The following is a 14125-nucleotide window of genomic DNA, read 5'->3' as shown; positions in this document are numbered from 1 at the left end:
CCGACTTATTTAATGTAGTCACATGTAGACAGCTGTACACACTAGCTGTCATAGATGTCGGTCTTAGATGAAGACACACTGACGGTGAGCTTGATTTCTAATAGTTACCTAAGACCTCTTTTGCCTCTTCTTGAACCTTTTCCTGGTAAATTTCCCGACAGCGAGTAGTTCTTGTACCTTCAGGAGTTTGCCTATTCTCATCTTGATCAGGTAACTCTATAAGGACTGCTGCAACTGGGGCAGGTGGATGCTATTGATGAGATGCTCTTGCATGTCTCTGTCATTGCGGGACCTTGCTACCGGCATTTCTCTCTCAGTCCTATGCCTTGCCCAAAGCTCATAGTTTGGTCCAACAAAGTGTCCTTGACCTCCACAATAATGGCATGCTCCCGTTTGTGTAGTTTGCTATTGTGCCTGAAAATTTCCCCAAGGCTGTCTAGCTTGCATTCTTCTAGGTCCTCTGAAGGGTCTCTGTGGTATAGTGTCAGGAATAATCTGATTCACTGTAGCTGGTTGAATAGGTCTCAGTCTTTCTTGCATCACTGGCATCTGTTGTGCCATCCTAACATTAGGATTATACCAGCAAGCCCTAGTTTCATGGCCCTTTCTCTGGCATATCTCACAATGCTTTTCCTTCTTCTTATTTTCAAAAATACCCAAATCCTTTAGCTTCTGTTTTAACATTTTATCTAACTTGTTGTCCACTGACTTCTTCCTATCTTTTTCCTTTGCTTTCTTCTTTTTGGTCTTGGCTGATCCTGATTTCTTCTTCTTCTTCTTCTTCTTCTTCTTCTTCTTCTTGCTGCTAAAATTATCTTCATCTGAGTCACTGGAATCATCATCAAAATCTGAGCTGTAATCGTTGCCCTCATCTTCACTCTCTGTATCAGAATTTGATCCTGAATTTGCCTCAGAATCTGAATCCGAAGAGTCCTCATCTTTACTGTTCTTAGACCTAGAGGTACCAAGTCTTTTTTCCACTCTCATAGCTGCCCTAATCATTGTATCCAATGTATCATTTTGGCCCATCTTAACATTGGCAATGGGGTTCTGAATCTTACCTCTCAAACCCTTCATAAAGTAGGTAATCTGCATTTCAACTGAAGGTGTATCATCATCATGCAGCCTATTTAGCAAATTCCTAAACTTCTGAGCATAATCCTCCACCAACATAGCCTTTTGCTTGATTTCTTAATCTTCCTAAGAATGTCTCCTGGAGTTTTATCTTTATGGAACCTGCCCAAAAATGCTATTTTTAAGGCATCATATGAATTAAAGGCTGCCATACCAAAACTGGCAAGCCAGTCCATAGCTTTTCCCTGAAAGGTGGCAGCAAATTGTTGCATTTTAACCTGATCCCCGTACATTTGATTGAACCCACTAGCTGTCCACGTGGTCTCAAATTGTGCCACATGGCAATCAGGGTCCTCTTTCTTCTTGCTTGAAAATTTGGATACATGAACCTTTGGATTAACCAACTGATTTGGATTGATTTTCGGTCTCCTCTTGGGCTTCCTTGGAGGTGGTAATGGGTTAAAATTCAAAACCTTCTGAGGTGGAATTCTAGCACTTCTTAACAAAAATGTTCTTCCAAGCACTGCACACTGTAACCTCTCAAATGCCTGTCTAGGAGGAGTATCCTGCTGGTCAAGAGGTAATATGCCCTCATCATCTGACAAAGTTGGAGATTTTGATGAAGTGGTAGGAGAATGATAAACTGTTGAGGTACCTGTAGAGGCACCCCCTTCCAAAGAAGTTTTCCCAAAATCAATAAACTGCTCCTCATCCAGCCTGAACAAACCCTCTGTTCCACCCCTATCATCCAGCCCTACAACCTGTTGCTGCTGTCTTGCCAAAGCCTCCCTGATTTCTTGGGACTTGCTTCTTGTAAGAATAGGATTGGATAGGTAAGGGTAATTGTTTGACATAAAGACTACCCATAAAAGGAACCTTACTCAATCCCAATGCCATCAGCATTCCTGTCGCTTGAATCTCCTGGAACCTGATTCCAGATTTGCACCTGAATCAAGAAATCATGTTCCTGAACCTAGCAGGGATCGCCAAAGTGTTTTGGCCTTCTAACACACCATAACAGTCACGAAACATCATTCTGCCTGAATACACAACAGTACTGAAAAGAAACTCCTTGAATAGATTTCTAGCCTTCATCTCCGCATAATATTCAGGAAATACATTCAAATGCAGAGCAAACATCATGCTCAGCAACATAAAATTACTGATCGTTGAACACAATACTGTTTTCCTTCACCATAATCATCGTTGATTGAATAACATGAAAGAGAATTACATTAACATTCAAGACACGATAAGAAAATGATAGGATCAAACATCAACAGGTCATTCCTGAGTGTTGCCCACAGTCATATTCCATTCATGATCAGAAACTAACTACTCCAATACAACTGCCTGACATTTTGGAATTGCGCCCTGACTTTCAGGTAACACATCATATGAAGTATAAAGATTGCTTTACATATGCTGACCCAAAATACTACATGCATACTAATACTAATATATGAAATAGTACTAAATAAACGGTAGAATCCGAGCCCTAACACTGTTTGTGGATTGCAATCACGGCACGCACGACTTCGCAAATCCCTCTCTTTATTTTTTCTTTTGATAAAATCTTCAAAACTAACTAAAACATCACTTATCTTTTCTTTTAAATGACATCCAGTTCTAGAAATCTCCATATCTTTTTTTAAAGGATAATATCCAAAATATACTAGTTTTGCCCAAAATCTAATATTTTTGGACCATCCAAACTATACACATTAATACTAGTGATTAATATAGCTCATAAGTCTCGTTCTCATTGTAATTTACGTGAAGGGTAGCTATGGTCCTTGTCAATTCGAGAAAAATATCGAATTTACAACTCTCAATTTTTTAAATATATATTTTTAATTAAATAAAAATCCTTAATTATTAATGTTAGTTAGTTTTTTTTTCTTTCTTTTTTAAAGTTAGTCTTTAGTTAGTAATCTTACTAACTTATTAATTGACTAACTAACTTTCAAACTAACCAACTAACTTTTATTGTACAAAAATATTACACCTAGAAACCCATTGTAGCCATCACGGATGAACCTCATAAAAAATGAAGAGCTATTATAGAAAGGTGAAGTGCTATTTTTGTAAGGATCTTTGGGATATAGTTTACCATCTAACAAAAGATCAAGATTCTTCTTTCCTTCAAACCTGAGTATATGTTTTGTAGACTTTGTAATAGTAACGAATTTTGTTCTCTTCCTTATTAGTTCATACTCACTATTCAACTCAATATGAAGATGTTAGAGAGGTCTTTTACTAGAGCTACAAGGATCATTGGATGACTAATCCATAGCTAAGGATGTGATTAGAAGACTGGATTGAAAAACTATGCGAATTAGAACAGAAAGGAAAATGAAGAAGAAACTAGTAAGGGATGGGAAAGAAAGAAGAGAGTGAATGGAGGGAAGTAATCAAATGTCGAACATAAATCAAATTAAATATTAGTTTTCACTTTAATGAGGATGAGTAAAATCTTGATTATGACAATCTTTATCACCTTTATGGCGGCCTAGATTTTTAGATTTGATGTGACCATGAGAATATCATGACAACGACTTATTTTAAAAAAATATATATTTTTACTTACCAAAATATTTTTTTTGAAAATATAAAAAAATATTTTATTTTAAAAAATATTTTCTCTCTCAAGAATCGCTTACAAGGCATTTTCGAGACCTCAAAGCTCCCCTTAGGGAATTCACTATATGTATACCCTCTATATCACGTGCGTTCAATGCCTATTTATAATATCCTTATCTGTGAATTTTTCATTAACAAAACATAAACCTTTTCTATTTATCCTATAAGTAACCCATTTATATGAGACCCTTCTGTATGTAAAAATGGTATTTTAAAAATCCCTTATATTGAACCTACGTGATACATATAAGTATGACTGATCTCCACAAGAAACTCCCCTAATGTACTCTACCTTGAAGGATGGATCCAATAACAAGCTTGCTCACAAGTTTTATGGACCCTATAGGATTCTATAGTGGATTGGAGTCTTGGAATATAGATTGGAACTACCCTCTTCTACTAAGATTCATAATGTGTTCCATAATAGTGAGATAATAGTTAGCTCAAGACCTTCCATGGTACTCATGTGGATATAGTTGATGAGCCGCAATCTATAGATGAAGATCTTATTCAGTACATCCCTGAGGAGATCATAGCTCAACATGAAAAGAAGCCTTGCTCTTATTCTATCATTGCATATTTGATTAGGTGGAGCAATTTACCACCTGAAGAAGCTTCTTGGAGGCTGAAACTATATTAGACAAGTTTCCTTACCAATGGGATGCATTGGTGGTTGAGACATACCTATAGTGGAGCCAATTATGAAGGAGACATGGTTTAGATAGTAGTCTATTTTAGATGAGTTTCCTTACCTTTAGGATGCATTGGTGGTTGAGGCACAACTATACTGGAGCCAATTATCAAGAAAATAGGGTTTAGATAGAAGTATGTTTTAGATGAGTTCCCTCACCTTCAAGATGGCATGGTGGTTGAGGCATAACTATAGTGGAGCCAATTATGGAGCAAACAGGGTTCAATAGTATTTTATTTTAGAGTAGTCTTTATTTTGTCAAATTTTAAAAAATATACCATCTATATCAATCAAAGTACTCTTCAATAGCTACATTTTAACATGTGGCACATTTCATTTGGATATTTCTATCAAAAGTTATGGTAGATTTTGTTCAGCAAGGTATATTCTTACAACAAGCTATCTATTCATTCTTAAGCCTTTTTTTGACTTAAAGGTTTCAATCTCTTTTGAAGGCATCGAGATCATGTATACAGTTGAGACTTGCATTTATGACTTCATTCCACTCAATATATCTTCAATATTTCATTCATTTTCCTATGCTCTGTATAATTGAAATAAAAGTAGTACTCTATTTCATTCATCCTTCCTAGCATTGTAAGTTTTCTTTTGTGGGAAAACACCTTTGGGCAAGGATGGATTGCAAGAAGCTAGAAAGAATATATATTTTATTGTGGATTTATTAAAAATACATTGTCACATTAACATTGGTATAAAAGATTTTGATATCTTTTGATAATAATACAAATATTGTCTCTCACCTCACCTCCTTGCTCATAGCTTCCATGGCTTCACTCTTCTTTTCTAAATTTCTAGTCTTTCTTTCCCCTCATCACACTTTTCTCTCTCCTGTGCACCTCTTTCTCTCATCTTTTAGCTCTCTCCTTAACATGGGCTCTTAGGTTTTGGCATAATTCTTACTAAGGATGGAGCTACATTAGGAAAAAATTTAAGGACAACAAAACATTCGATTGACTTTCATCAATGACAAGATTTGAATGTGAATAGGACAATGCACGATGTGATCAAATGTAACATTTGACTTTCTACTAATTCTGCCAAAATTCATCTATTTCTAGTAAAGAGGTGGAAAATCATCTCTAAAATTATCCTCTTTTTAACGTGCATTATTCTTTTAGGTTTTTTACATAGTGTAGTAGAAAATGTGGGAAGAAACCTCATGGCTTTAGTACTGCTTCTTTGGATAAGCTACAAAAGTTCACCCACAATGTAGTAATGATCAAAGGTGTGTTTTGGCATTGCTAAAGAAGGTCCGGCATACAATCCAACTCTTCTTTCCCTTGTGGATTACTCTTCTCACTAAATAAGTCTATATGAAGGGGAACTTTATAGCCATACAAGGCCTCGAAGGGAGAAACACCAATGCCAAAATGGGTAGATTATTATAGGCAAATTTGACCAAATATAAGGGTGAGTCCTACATATACTACACATCGTGATAGAAATGTTTAAGATAAGAAACCATCCACTTATTGACTCCTTCTATTAGGTCATTAGTATAAGAATGGCATGCTATAGATGTAGCCAATTTAGTATCCATTGACCTAAACACTATTGACCAAAAAATTCTCATAAATTTGGAGTCCCTGTCATGAACAATGACATGTGGTAATCCATGCAATTTAAATATATGCTCCTTGAGTTGATTGTCTTGTGATGTAGTAAATTGCATCTTGATGGAAATAACATGGGTTATCTTAGTGAATGTATCCACCAATACATAGATACTATTTGACCCCTTCTTGTTGTAGGTAAGAAAGTGTGATGAAATCTATGGTTCTATGGATCCACTTGGCTTCAGGGATGACAAGGGTAGCAAAACATAACATAGCTTATGAGTGCTATTATTATTCTACTGACATGGCACACATTTAGAAACATAATCTTTCACATCCTTCCACAAGTCCTTCTAGTGAAAGCTCTTATAAAACTTATCATAGGTCTTCAAAACATGTAAGTGCCTAGTTGTGGGCAAATAATGCATCTCCCTCATAATCTTCTACTTGAAATGAGAAGTATAAGGGATGACAATCTTGCCACTAAATCAAATGAGGCCATTTCTAAAATAAAAATAACAATTTTCCTCCATGATTCCTTTATGACAATTTTGAAATACATGGTTGAGTTCTTCATCCAAGAGATAGGCATCTTGCAACTCTTCAAACCAGTCACTATATGAAGCTTTGATGGACGGAACTTTACATGCCCAAATTACAGAGGTTTGTGGCAGAGACTTTGCTTTTGTTAAAGGAGGTGATGAGCCTCCGTTTACGAGCTTGCTTGTGAGAAATGCCATTGGTGATCAGTTCCTTGGCTACCATGGGGACTTTGATGAATAAAAATTTGGACTCTTCCCAAGTGCACAGGAGCACACATACATCAGTTGCTAGAGGCTCTTTAAGGAGACCTAAAAGTCACTTGTGGTTTTTAGCAAGCATAGTGAATGTGGCATCCAAACCTCTAATACTAGTGACCAAGTAATTTCCCATGTTCTCATCTAAATTGGAGGCCAATGTGAGAATAGATTGACGCTCATAAGAGGGTCTAAGGCCTTTAGGAGGTTGGGGTTTAACTAGGCTAAGCTGTCTATAGGAGGTTGGGGTTGAACTAGGCTAAACAACTTAGCAAAAAATAATGTTTGGTGCATGGATTGGTGAGTAGAGCTCTCATCGATGACTTGTGTGAGGGGCTTATATAGGGGATTTGAGGTTGCACTCCTTCTTGCTTATGGAACACCAAGGACACTCACAGTGTCTACTTGCATTGGTTGAGGGGCAGCAGGCTGCAGTTTTGGTTAATAGACCCATTGAGACTGTATGGGTTTAGTGGCTTTTAGTTCAGGTAGTATCTTAGTTCCAAAGTTTTTGGAGATGGGCTAGAGGGCTTGGATTGAGAAGAATGCATAGCGCTCCTAGTCTTGGGCAACCAAATCCAGTTGTTGCCTTTATAGTAGCCCTACCCATCACATCTTGATTGTTTGTTTGATTTGATAGTGCTAGCTTTGCCTCCTAGGCCTAGGACATAAGCTTTTGGGGTTATGACTTCTTGTAGGTTGGCTTCTAGGTGGCTTTGGTTGTCGATTGGGTGCCCATTTGAGATGTTGCTCAGTGGTTGTGGATGTGTCTCCTTTGAATTGCAGACGGCTTGTCTTGGTAGGGTGGGGCAATTTACAACCCCCCTCCTTAGACCTTGCACTTGTTTCCTCTACCAATGGCATTGCAAGATATGATGGAGCTACATTACCCTTGCTAAAATCCATCACTATCCAAACATTACCAATGGCTAGGTAAATGAATTGTGCATCACAGTCAATATTGCAATGGGCTTGCTTCTTGAATGTGTGGCCCAACAGTGACTCCCTACCAGCATCCTTAGTGTTTAGTAACATGTAGAAGTTCATGGGGAGGCTTTCAGTCTCGATAGAGACCACTACTTTGCACTTTCCTTGCAGTGGGTGGGACTGCCCCCTGAATAGGTTGAGCTTAGCATTTGTGGGCTACAACTCAAGCTTACTAATGAGAGTCCAATGCTATTGGGTAGGGATGTTGAAGTTGGCTCCCTCATCGATAAGTGCATTGAACACATATATTTTTTGAGTAGCGAGACTGCAAGTAAGTATGTGCTACTACTCTCGCGTTCGCATCCTGGATCTCTATGATAATTTCCACTCTTACATTTATAAGTGGTTGCAGCATTGGCGGCTCATGCAATACATGGGTTGGAGGGTAGTACCTCTTGAGATGACGACCATTGAAGAATTCTATACCCTCTCCCTCGAAGGTCTTGAGCTCAACATTTACGGTTTGACTAATGTTGCAGACTTTGAAGGGCCCTAATCCTCTTAATTTCATTTTCTACTTATGGCCCTTCATAGAGTATACCAACACGAGGTCACCTTGCTCGAAGTCATGTTGTTTGATATGCTTGTCAAACCAATTCTTCCATTGTGCTTTTCGGTAGATGAGCGCATGGGTAGCTAAGAGTCAACGGGTCTCAAAAAGATATTCTAGCTCTACTAGGCATTCTGTCCATGCCTCCTTTCCCTCCCATCTCTCTTGTACTGCTACTCTCAAGCTTGGAACGAAAAACTCTACTGGCAGGATCTTTTTGGTCCCATAGGTCACTTTAAAGGGTGTTTGGCCCACTACCATTTTGTAGGCTATCCTATGTAGGCCCATAGTGTTGCCATGAGCTTGTTATCCTAATCACTACGGGAGGTAGAGACCACTTTAGTTAGGACATTCACTAGAATTTTGTTCGTGGATTCCACCTAACTGTGGCTTGAGGGTAGTAAGGTGCTGATTTCCTATGGATGATCAGGAATGTGGATAGTAAATGAACAATCACTTCACTAATGAGTGTTAGAAAATGGGCATAGAAACCCACTGTAAGCAAGGGAGTATAAGGGTAGATGGGTGTGAATAGCCCTAAGGGTAGGGGAAACCCTAACCCTAGCTGGCAAAGGGCTATATAAACAGCCTATGGGTCACTATCACTTATGAGAGAGTGTACCCAAGTTGTACTCTAAGCAACTTAGTAAGCAAGATTTCATTCTTGTACTTTGAGCTCTTCTCTCCCTCTTGTGCACACATTCTATTGCTGCAAACTGTGATTCTCAACATGATATCAGAGCCATATCTGATCTTCTCAGCTTCCCTCAGCATCAATCATCACTAAGTGCACATTAGCTATCATTTTCTTCACTCTATCCTTCTTTCCTCCATAGCTGCCTGCAACCTACCTCCATTGGAGGACTTGAGGAGGACAAAGGAGGCCATATTAGCCTGAGATTTCTTCTGGAGATCTTTTTCCCACATCAGGGTGCAGCTCCCTGTCAATTCAAACACTGACATTGTCCACGTGTGAGGCCAGCATTGTCAACATTCGAAAAAATGGTGCAGTCTGGACAGGCGCAAATCTCTGGCTGAATCGTGGGCAGCAACCGGTGCAATCCCAGCCACTATCATAGGGGTTTGATAGCCCCCCAAGTGGGCTATCCTTAGCTAAGAGGGCTCTAGGAAATTCCTCTTCTGCTGGGCTGCTACAAGCCAAACCCTAATTGTGTTTTTTTGGGCAGCCATAGCCAACAAGCTCCAAGCTTGACATTTTGGGATTTTTACACTTTGAGCTTCATTAACAGTGATTCTAATCACTGAAGCAGAGTCTTTGAATCCTATTCCAGAGTCTAAAGCTCTTGGGCATGATTAACGGACATCACCGAGCATCGAAAAGCCGACTTCCAACCGGGTTCCATTCAAGCACTTCACTAAGCTTGACAATAGTGTTCTCTTAACACTAATCATAAATCATCAGTTGAATAGCTTGCTGGGCATTCACTAAAACCTAGTGAGTTTTTACTCCTCTTCATGTATTGTTGTAAGGTTATGTGTAAAATGAACACATAGACCATTATGCACAAGAAGTGTATTGCATACCGTAAGTGACATTGTCTCAAGTACTTTGGTCAGTAAAATCAATAGCATGAGTGTCATCATACTCTCCTCGGAGTCATCAGCAACAAGCATTGAGATCATAGACAAACTGTGTCCAACACAAGCTTTATCCACTAAGCCGTACCACAAGGAGGAGCCTGAAGTCCAGTCTAGGTTTACTTCATGAAAACCTAAAAAGACTATTAAACCATAGAAGAAGTTTGCACATAAGAAAGGACCACCAAAGTCATACCTGGAAATATTACACTTATATGATTTTCAGCCTTTCTCTTCAGGTTTGTAAGGGACTAGACATTGCCCTTGTCTTAACAAGTGGTAAGACCTTCCCAATGACCACAACATATGCTGATGTCCGTCCTCAAATTCGAAAGTTTGATGGTAAGGATTTCCATCCATGGCAAGTACTTATAAAATACAAAATGATGGAGAGAGGGTATTGGCCTCTTATTCAAGGCAGTAGAGTTGTAAACTCTGCAAATATGATTGATATAGAGGATGACCAACGGGCTCAAGCAATAATAATGCTACACTTAGATGAATCCCTGATTCATCATGTTGATCAACTAAACACTGCTAAAGAAAAATGGGATGAGCTTGAAAAGCTCTATGGAGCCACTGGGAAGAATACTAAAATCTTCCTTAAATTGAATTCTTTAGCTGGGAATATCGTTCAGGAGAAGATTTGGGAAAATTCATTTCTCATATGAAGGGACTTATGGCATAGCTTGCTTCTGTACAAGCTCCAATACTTGAAGAAGATGCTATTGCTATTCTCCTAAAAGCTGTAAAACAGGTGTTTCCTACTCTTGTAACCACTCTCACCAACATTCCATATCCTACTTTGGCAAGTACCATTCAATCCTGTTTGGATGAAGAAAAGAGGAACCACAAAGAAAGTAGCAATAGTCATGCAACTTCAAATTCCCGTGAACAAGTATTGGTTCATACAGTTCTCACTAAATGTTCTTTCTGTAAGAAAAAATGACATCTTGTAAACAATTGCTGGAAGAAGTATCCCGAGAAGATGAAATGTAACAAATGCAAGAAGACAGGGCATATAACAAGTAAATGCCCCAACACTCCTGAAACACCCAAAGAATTGGTGGCCAACTATATCTCCAATTCATCTGAAGATCGACTGTTTTGACTATTATCTACCTAAAACAACCTTGTAAGCCTGATTTATAAAGGCATCCAAAAAGGGGGGGATCTTTTATATGTCTTGTAATCCAATGCCACCCTGGCATTGAGGGGAGGTGTTAGAAAATGGGCATAGAAACCCACTGTAAGCAAGGAAGTATAAGGGCAGATGGGTGTGAATAGCCCTAAGGGCAGGGGAAACCCTAACCCTAGCTGGCAAAGGGCTATATAAACAGCCTATGGGTCACTATCACTTGTGAGAGAGTGTACCCAAGTTGTACTCTAAGCAACTTAGTAAGCAAGTTTTCATTCTTGTACTTTGAGCTCTTCTCTCCCTCTTGTGCACACATTCTACTGCTGTAAACTCTGATTCTCAACAATGAGTGCCTACCTTGGTCCCTAACTAGCTTGATGGGACAATTGAATTGCAAGATCACCTGCTCCTGAAGGAACTTAGTCATAGTCCTAGCATTATTCTTTCTGGTGGCTCAATCTTCAGCCCATTTTGCGAGGTAATCCGTTTGCTACAATGATGTACTTGGGAATAATGGGTTGTAGGGATGATCGAATGAATGAAGTGAATGCCCCATTTCTCAAAGGGTTATCATGCTTTGACTAGGGTCAACTCCATCTTATCTTTATGAATAGGGACTGTGGTCCTTTGGCACTCATCATAGTGCTTAACGAACTTAGCATCATCGTAGAAGAGAGTGGGCCACTACAGTTGAGATTGACGCACCTTGCACGCTATAGTATCTCCATGTAAGTGCCCTCTCACAATTCCACCTTGCACTTCAATTCGCACATCATGCATTTCATGCTCACATACACATCTCTACAATAGGCCATCTTATCCTAACCTATAGAGCTGGCCGGCAATTAAATGATAGGGTTGAATCTTGAAAATAAGGCTCCTTAGCTTGGCCTTCTGGATAGGTTTCTTAGGCAATCTGTACTTGAGAGCAATATTTAAGTACACGTGAAGTGCTGAAAAGGAGTGGATTAATGCAAATTTTATGCGAGAATTCAAAGCCGATGGAAGAGGAACATGAGGATTCAACAATTTTAAGAGACCAAGGAAGACCAAAATGCAAACTTCAACCATTGTGGTGGTTGTATATTTTAAGAGACCAAGGCAGATTAAAGAAAGATAGCTTCGCCATCATTTGGGATGTCAAGTCAGACATGCAGGATTTTTCAAATCCGAAATGTCGGACGGAAGGAATGTGAGTAGCTAGACGTTGCAAAGGTCAAAAAATGGACCAAAAGGGAGGAAACAAATGGGCATGGCCTTTATGGGGCCGAAGGACCCTAATTTTTTTATGTGGGGGGGTGTTTTTCAAGCATGCGAGCAGCAAAACGCTGCCCCCATGGTGTCGATTTGGAGGAGGGGTGGGGGAACCTATAAACAATCCACACAAAAGATCATGCCAAGCATATTCCTAATTTTTACGCTCTCCATCACCACTTTTTGATTGAACAATGGCTACCTAGTGGAGAAGATGTAGAATTAGTCTTTCTCTCTCCTCCCTCCTCTCTTCCCTTCTCTCTTCTCTTGCTGCCTGTTCACACGCATGATTCTATGAGAGAAGGGGCCAGAGTTGGATGAAAGATGCTGATGGAATGATGGTGCTGGAGCGAAGGATATCGTAGATCGGTGGGCTATGAGAGAGTGTCAATAGCCAAGAATGAGCCGTCAACAGTCTCCAACCATGAAATACAAGTCTTGAAGAAAGCTCCTCATAACCATGGAATACGTAAGTAGTAGATTCATTTGTTTTATGATAGATGTTTGATGGAATTGTTGGGAAATGTTTACCTTTGATTGATAATGCTGAAATTTATCAAAAATCTTGAAGAAAACCAAAAAACTTAGACATATAACAATTTATACCAAAACACTCAAAACCCCCAATTATGCAGTTTTCATAGAAATTATAAATTTTGGGGGTTTTGTTGTGATTTTGGGATTCATGTGGATTAGAAATGAATATAAAATAAATTCTCAATGATTGTGATTAGTCCCAATCCGTAAATCAGAAATATTGGAATTTTTATCTAAATAAATGAAGAAAAATAGTGAAAAATGGAAAAAATATTTTTTTTGCATTAGAAAATTAAGAAAAAATATGCTTTATGTTTGTGGATGTAGGGCATGGCTAGATCATGAGGGATAGGCCTTATTTTAGCCTTATCTCTATGTTAAAGTATAGTTTTTACCCCTTTAACAAGAAAAACACATGAAAAAATGCATTTGACCCCTATCAACCAATGCATAACCTAAATAGTAGGGAGGAGGGGTTTTGAGGGTGATTAGTGGCTAATAACCTTCAAAATTCTAATCTATTTTCTTGTGCATATATAGGACATTTATAATTTTAAGTTTAAGAGGGTCATGCAGCACGAGAATGCTCGATTTGCTGACACTTAGCAATGCAACATTACGTGTAGGTTGAAATCATTGAAAGAAATATCTTTGCACTTTACAAGGCTGTTTGCTAGATCATAAAATGTTTGAGCACTATGGTCACTCAGAATCACATTGCCTATATCACATGGTATCATTACTGGATGCATTGCAATTATTTTCTTATACATATGACCCACGTCGAGTATGTGAGATACCTAAGCTATAGGTTTAGACGATCGATTTCCTTCGAGGATTGTTAAGTGAGGAAATATCTTATCTCTTGGAATGTTTGAAAACAAGAGAGGAGTTTGTGACATACATGCTATTTGTGTTAGCGGTGCATCGAGGGTCTAATTCCCAAGATGTAGGAGAGTTGCAGTGGGGCCGCGACATTCATCAGTCGAGGGGTGCCTCCTTCTATTTGTGCTTATGTGGTGTTTTTACACCAATATATGTGTAGGGACTCCCTCTAAGGAGTGTGGGAAGGCTTAACCGTTGGATTACAATCCAAAACAAACACAAAATTTACAATAGAGATTAGGGCAGTGTGTCCCTTAAATGCTCCTGGCCATGAGGCCAAGGGGGTGTGTTCTTTGAGTATAGAGAGGCCCGAGTGCTTAGAGCCACTGTGGGGCCCATTTTAGGTCCAGACAACAACTAGTGCATTTTTTGGGAGCCGCTCATAAGTGGCAG

This window comes from Lygodium microphyllum, chromosome 19 (assembly GCF_053477565.2).
Source record: "Lygodium microphyllum isolate KBCC chromosome 19, Lygodium_microphyllum_v1.1.10, whole genome shotgun sequence".
Lineage (NCBI taxonomy): Eukaryota > Viridiplantae > Streptophyta > Polypodiopsida > Schizaeales > Lygodiaceae > Lygodium > Lygodium microphyllum.
This window is presented reverse-complemented; position numbering follows the sequence as displayed.